Raw genomic sequence first — 5,762 nt, forward strand, 5'->3', positions numbered from 1 at the left:
ATGAATGAATGTTTGAATGAATTAATGAGTAACAGTTTCCCTACACCTACCTTCATCCCTAAACTCATGGAGCATGCTTTGAGATAATCTCTGCTCAATACTTGGAAGCATCATAGAAACTTGAGGAAGCACATATCATATGCTTCATAGTTGGACTGTACTCCCAACCGGTTGTTTAGCTGGAAAAGTAGATGAAGTACAGTGCCATATCAGACAAAGTAAATGATTTCTATTCAGCAGCTCTTTTGGTTTTACTCTTCAGACAACGAGATATAATTTTAGGTGGAGAAGGAAGTCCTTTTATATCCCAATATAACAACATCCCACACCCCTACATGGATCAGAAGCTCAGCTAACTGGGCTTGTGTGTGTGTATGTGTGTGGGGGGCTCTGCTGCTTCTGTCTCTCTTGTGCATCTTCTTCCTTTAGCATCAACCTTGTGAACATGGAAAGATCTTGAAAGGTCTGAGTATGTGGGAAAGAGGCAACAGCAGTTATCGGAGCAGCTGCCATTGTAGTAGTTATGGGAGTAGCTGACTGGAGTGAACAGTTGCCATTAGAGAAATCTGGAAAAATCTTAGTGTTTGGATTCAGTGGAGGCAAATGCAAAATGGCTTATTAGTAGCTTTGTAAAGAAAGGAATTAACAATGAGGTTTGAATTATACTACAGGGGAAAAGTTATTGTTCTGCTCATTTTATGATTCTTTATTGTTGAGTATTCCTTTTTCTGTGTGAGAAGGAGCTACTGGTTCCATACTTGATTTATGCTATATATATATATATATATATATATATACATATATATATATATATATATATGCATATGTATATAAAATTCATTTTTATTATCCTTTACTTCTTCCTCTGTGGGAGGATGCTAGACTAGAGGGGAAGGAAGTAAACATTATTGAGGGTTTACTATAATCTAGGCACTATATCCTATAAAAATTAGCACCTGTGAAACTCTCAACAACTCTAGTAAGTGGATATTATTATCAACCTTATTATATAGTTGAGGAAAGTGAGGCAAACAGAACTTAAGGGTCACACAGGGAGGAAGTGTCTGAGACCAGATTTTAACTCATGGCTTCCTGACTTCAGGGAAGCTAGGTGGTCCAGTGGATAGAGTGTTAGGTTTGGAGTCAGGAAGACTTATCATTCTAAGTTCAAATCTGGTCTCAGATGCCTCCTAGTTGTATGACCCTGAGCAAGTCTCTTAACTCTGGTTGCCTCAGTTTTCTCATCTGTAAAGTGAGGTGGAAAAGGAAATGGCTCTTCAGTATCTTTATCAAGAAAACCCCAAATGGGGTCATGAAGAGTTGGACATGAATGAACCACAACATAGCAATTTCCTGACTTCATGTCCCAGTGCTCTATTCACTGCACCTTTCAGCTTCTGTAAAATAGATCTGTTCTTTTAGGGTTCTCGGGTAGGAGTAGAAAGAAGCAGTGAATAACTTAATTCTCCTAATATGAAGTAAACAACTCAGTGAATCCAGGACAAAGCTCAAAGACAAATAAAAAAAGGGATTGGCCTTGTGGCTTCAGTTAAGTGGGATCCAATGAGTCATGATGCTACAAGTAAATGAAAAACATGTATTAAGTCCTTACCATCTTGCAAACAGTAGGCAAAACCCTGGGTTACAAGTATGAAGTTGCGACCGTCCTTGCCTTCAATGAACTTACATAATAATTGCATCCACAACACATATAAAAGAGTGATAAAAAGGGAAGGGTCCTATGGTGGACAGTGAGTAGAACAGTTGAGCATTCCATTAACATATCATTTTCTGAGGCAATGGTAGTGGTGACTTCTTGATAGTTTTCAGAATAAGAGGTAGAGAGTGGGGAGTGTTGGTAAAGGGCCAGACAGGTGGCAAAGTGAGAAATGATCACGTAAAGATGAAGATACAGGAATACAAAGCCGAGCTGCTTAGCTTCTCCCAGACATAATCTCTGATGGTCCATTTTGGAGACTGGGGTGGTGAAAATTACCTTAGTAACAGTGAGGTCACATAGTATCTCCAGTCTTCTTTTCATTATGTCTCAGATTTTGCATCCTTTCTGCACCTCCTCCTCCCCTTGGATTTAGTCAACATAAAGAAATTTTGGGGGTTGCTAGCCTCTGATTGGAAAACAAAACTTGACTCTAGTTACAGCTTTGGAAAATAATCTTTCTTACAGGAGACCCTCCCAAACTTGCTTAGTAAGGAAAGTCTCCAGGGAGCATCTTTTCTTCCCTTCCCCCAAAAATATTTGGAGAGAAATTTAGGTAGATGCTCTTGTATTCTAGCTCTATGATATTCAACGACTGAATGGTAGATCTGACAAAAAAATAATTTTGAATTTGCATTGATAAATTAATAATCTTCCCTCATCCCCAGACAAAAAGGATAAAGCAAAACAGAGATAAGAATGCATAATTGGTCTTTCCCAATCATGGCTGGTATTCTAGTTGTCACTAACTTTTTATAGGTTTGAACCAGCAGCCCTGAATTACCAGGTAATCTTTGTATCTTATGAATTTTTCCCCTGGTAGTCAAAAAACAAACTCTTTTCCCATTTTTCTTAAAGAAGTATCCCATTAGGCAATTTATTCACCTTAGGGGGAGTTATATTAAAATAACCAGGTGCAGTCAATTTCTTAAGAGTGTATTTCTGGGTAATTATTCTGCATCTTAGACAGCATGAAGCCCAGTTTGAATCTAACCAGCACAAAGGTATAGTCGTTTTCTGGGAATGTGCTGGTGCTTATGAATTACTGAGACTGTCAAAATGAATTTATAAATCTGAAATCAGATGAACAGTCATATCCTTGCACTTATTGGACATAACTGTGACAACCCTCAGGGGCAGTCCGAGAGCTTTACATGGGTTTTGCATCTTCTAGAGTCACCTCATAATTAAAAGGCAATGGTATCAGAATAGGTCATTGTAGGTTAGCAAGACCCTGCAGTTAGGAAAATGGCATGGCAAAACCATGGCATTCAGAGAAAATAAATTTTAAGAGCAGACCTACTGTGTGAGCTTTGATCAATTACAAACTACTGATAATTTCTTTTAAGGCAATACTAATATTAATGATTAATTATTATATTGATATGAAGCATATTAATATATTAATAATAATGAGATGCATCAAGTTGTAGTAGACAGATTGTGGATACATGAATGGCTGGGTTCAAGTCCTACCTTTGGCACATATTTATGTGGTCATAGGGATTTAACTTCTCAGTCCCCCTGGAGACTAAGATGGTAAGTTGTGACGCAAGTGTCAAGATGCAGTCACAGTGGGAGTTCTCACCAATAATTTAAAATTTTTATAATAATTTAATAATTTTCACAAATTACACTGAGATGTTTTCCCTTGGAAAACCATGTTATCCCAAGTACCTACACCACAGATCTTGTTAGCCTTATGTCCTCCAGAAAGAATTCATTTATTCCTATAGACCAAACTCAACTACTCTATTAGAAAGTCTTTCTTCCAAGGCCATCAAATCAAGCTCTGGTTCTTCAAAGTTATCAGATTTATTTAGAAAGGAAGGGCTTAGAAATTAGACCTGCCATTTCCTCAGAACTCCAAAGATGAGGAAACTTTTACTGATCCAGGTTTGCATCTTTGCAAATTATATCTTAGAGAATTGCCTAGAACACTATAAAAGTGTCTTGGCCAGGGTCACTCAATAAGAGGGAAGACTTGAATCCAAAGCCTGAATCTTCTGGTGCTTCAGGAGACCCTATACCCACTGTGCTCAACTACCTTCTCTGGAAGGCTGAGTGGGAACAATATAGAACTAAAGAGTGGGAACAATATGGAACTAAAGAGCCTACTTACTTAATGTGAGACTGATTGAGTTGTATGTAAAAGTATGTTTCAGAATTACTCTTGAGAGGTTTGTATTAGCTGCACAGTGATGGAACATTAAATGTATAACCAGAAGTGCTAGTTCAAATTCTCTGTCACACTGGACAATTCATATACTTAGGAAGTAGGGAAGTCTTTAACATCTCTGAGGCTTAATTTCTCCATCTGTCAAAATGGAATAATAATGGGGATTAATTTCTCCATCTGGTAAATGGGGATAATAACCGTCTTCAATAGGCTGTGAAATCAAATGAGATAATGTATGAAAAGCATTTTGAAAACCTTTGTTGTTGAGCCATTTCAGTTTCCCCATGATCCCATTTGAGGTTTTCTTGGCAGAGATATTGGAGGGGTTTGCCATTTCCTTCTCCAGTTCATTTAACAAATGAGGAAACTTAGGCAAACAGTGGTAGGTGACTTGCCAAGGGTCATACAACTTGAAATTATCTGAGGCCAGATTTGAACTAAGTCCTCCTGACTCCAGGTCCAGCCCTCTATCCACTGTAGTATCCAACTGCTCTTGGAAACCTTAAAATCCTGTATAAATGTGACCTATTATTATTGCCACAGGTGCCTCAGTGATGTTTCAGTTTAAACCAAATGACTTGCCACTTCTTGTGATAGTACAGTTGGATCAGTAGTTCTATGTTTTGTACTTCAAATCTTGATTGGGTTTAGCCAATTCACATAAGAAAATGGGAAGAATGAAAGGAGTGAAGAAATTGGCCAAAAGTCTCTCAGAGAATGAATGTCATTGAGTGATGAACTGTTCCTGAGTGATGAATTGTTTCAGGACTTTGGACCCAAGAGGCTGAAAGGGATCTGAGATTTGGCATCATAGGATTACAGAACTGTAAAGATAGATGGAACCTGAGATGGTGTCTAGTTTGACTTATGTCCAAAAAGGACGAGTGGCTAAGTGAGCATTGATCCTCTGCTTGAAGATCCTAGGGGTGATGCTACCATTGCTGCAACCCTGTGTAGGCAGCACTCCCTGCCTTTCCTCCTCCTGATTCACACCGAGGAGTAAGTCAGCTAGGAAGCTGCTCCACTTGCCATGGCATTCAAAGACACTGACAAGACACTCGTGGAGCCCCAAGTGGCCATCCACTGGGTCTGTAGCACCCTCACCAGCCACAGTGTGAAGTCACTGGAGAAAGTGTGTGCCGATCTCATTGGAGGAGTCAAAGAAAAGAGCCTGAAAGTGAAGGGACCTATTCGAATGCTCACCAAGACATTTGCAGTGAAGGTTCAAAGACTTGGGCTCAGTTCCAGATGAGAATCCCCAACACCTTGTTAATTTGCACAGCCCTTCTGAAAGTGTTAAGTAAATCACTTCTATCAGCATTGAACCAGGTAGAAGCTGAAGTCACCATTGCAGATGCCTAATCAGTCATCTCTTTTAATAAATTGAATGCAAGTATTGAAAAAAAAGATTTCCTAGGAGGGGCAACTCATCCACTCCCAAAACAGCCCATCTCAACTTTAGAGCAAACACTTGTTGGGAAACCTAAATTTCCTATTTTTTAAGGTCAGTCCCTTGGTCTTGGTTCACCTATGATGTGAAAAAAAGCAGGTCTAAACCACCACCTCCACCCCTGGACTCTTTTGATCTTCATTATAACTTTGTAAGGTAGGAGCCATTATTATCCTCATTTTACAGCTGAAGAAACTGAGGCAAACGTGAGCGTACTTAAAATGGGACACGGTCATCATGTCCCACTTGCCTCCTGAGTCTTCTTTTCTCCAGCCCTGAACATCCCTAGTCCCTTCAAATGATGCTCAACAGATATAATCTTAGGTTCTTCATAGTCTTCTTGTCCTTCACCATATGCTATCCAACAGGTCAATGCTATTCTTTAACTATGGCATGAGATGTGATCTGATCAGGGC

At 39.2% G+C, this 5,762-nt stretch overlaps 1 pseudogene; it reads left to right on the top strand.

Moving 5' to 3' along the window:
* The first annotated feature begins 4,926 nt into the window (after nt 1–4,926).
* LOC141493827 (small ribosomal subunit protein uS10-like) lies at nt 4,927–5,258 on the top strand (annotated as a pseudogene).
* The last annotated feature ends 504 nt before the right edge of the window (nt 5,259–5,762 follow it).

This window comes from Macrotis lagotis, chromosome 7, assembly GCF_037893015.1.
Source record: "Macrotis lagotis isolate mMagLag1 chromosome 7, bilby.v1.9.chrom.fasta, whole genome shotgun sequence".
Taxonomy (NCBI): domain Eukaryota; kingdom Metazoa; phylum Chordata; class Mammalia; order Peramelemorphia; family Peramelidae; genus Macrotis; species Macrotis lagotis.